At 38.5% G+C, this 1,794-nt stretch overlaps 1 pseudogene; it reads right to left on the reverse strand.

The window, feature by feature from the left end:
* LOC107576956 (V-type proton ATPase subunit B-like) overlaps positions 1-1,794 on the reverse strand; it is a 10,085-nt pseudogene that overhangs the window by 1,537 nt on the left and 6,754 nt on the right.

A 1,794-nucleotide genomic window follows, 5' to 3' on the forward strand; every position in this document is an offset into this window, starting at 1 on the left:
AGACTGTGGAAACTTAACACTGGACTTCAAGCATCTTGGGTTATGCCTTACCTTGGCATACCTTGGTTTCCAAATGAAATACAAAACTTCTCATCTGAAAAGAGGACTTTGGACCACTGGGCAACAGTCCAGTTCTTCTTCTCCTTAGCCCAGGTAAGACGCCTCTGACGTTGTCTGTGGTTCAGGAGTGGCTTAACAAGAGGAATACGACAACTGTAGCCAAATTCCTTGACACGTCTGTGTGTGGTGGCTCTTGATGCCTTGACCCCAGCCTCAGTCCATTCCTTGTGAAGTTCACTCAAATTCTTGAATCGATTTTGCTTGACAATCCTCATAAGGCTGCGGTTTCACATAAGAATGTGAAAATATTGAAAAAGTCCATAATTACCAGCTGATTAGAGACATCTGAGTGGTCTTTGCGTGTCATTCCTTCGCCAATGGCTGACTTCATCAATCGAGACAAAGAAGGTAGTACATTGATGGGAGGATAGATCTGCACAGAAATATCAACAATTACTATAAAACAGCACATGAGATTCAATCATGTACTATATAACTGATGTTCAGACTGTAAGCTTGCTTCTATGTCTTGCCTGTCTGTTATGAAGCTGCCTGTCCACATAAATTTGACCCTCAGTGATGTAGCCAGTTAAATCCGGAATAGGATGGGTAATATCTGTTTAGGTGATGAAAATAAGCAAGTAAACCATTTATGATGGTTAAAGGATTAAAACAAGAGTAGGTAGGAGTAGGTTTGCTAACCATCGTTGGGCATAGTGAGGATTGGGATTTGGGTGATGGAGCCATTGCGTCCCTCCACACGTCCAGCCCTCTCGTATATTGTTGCCAGATCAGTGTACATGTAACCTGGGAAACCACGTCGACCAGGAACCTCTTCTCTAGCTGCGGAGACCTTCAAGATGATAGGGTTTAATGTATAGATATAAGTAGCATGTTTAACTTTGATGCTAATGGCTGTCAGTATAAATTCACACATCGTACCTCTCGTAAAGCCTCAGCATAAGAGCTCATGTCTGTCAATATGACCAGCACGTGTTTCTCACACTGGTAAGCCAGAAACTCAGCTGAGGTAAGTGCAAGGCGAGGGGTGATGATGCGTTCAATGCTGCATCAGGAAATCAAACATTGTGGTCCAAGTCACATCAAAATATTTTCAAAAAGTCATATTTCTGAATCATTATTTACTCACATTCATGTCGTTCCAAACCTGCAAGACCATCTGAAGGATTGTACTTTAATTTTGGTCCACTTGGAATCATTTAGACTTTTATGGAAGTTTTTATGGTGCTTTTACGCATATTTGAAACCCAAAAGGCTATATATGAGTTTAGAATGACATGATGGTGAGTAAATGATGACATTATTTACTTTAGGGCTGAACGATTTTGGAAAATAATCTAATTGCGATTTTTTTTTTCCAATATTGCGATTGCGATTTAATATGCAATTCTTTTTTTAAAGCTCTTCATGTTCTGTATTATTCAACAAAGACAAGCAACAAATCATTGTATAGTATGAGCAACACACTATTAGATAGATTAAACATAAATGTTCTTTTCTGTAGGCCAGGCCTATATGTTACGATGAAATTAGGTGATGCATGAATTGATATGAATTACATTTTTATTTAACTACAATCACAGTATATTGACTGATCTGTTGAACTTCCAACCTTGTAAGTATGTAATAATTATGACAACATAAAGCACTGACAAGTAAGTCTGGTGTAAACCTTAATATGAAAGTCAGTAACAAATCACACAAACTAAAGTA

The sequence above is a fragment of the Sinocyclocheilus grahami genome, unplaced genomic scaffold (genome assembly GCF_001515645.1).
Source record: "Sinocyclocheilus grahami isolate Dianchi unplaced genomic scaffold, SAMN03320097.WGS_v1.1 scaffold4716.1, whole genome shotgun sequence".
In the NCBI taxonomy this organism is placed as follows: Eukaryota; Metazoa; Chordata; class Actinopteri; order Cypriniformes; family Cyprinidae; genus Sinocyclocheilus; species Sinocyclocheilus grahami.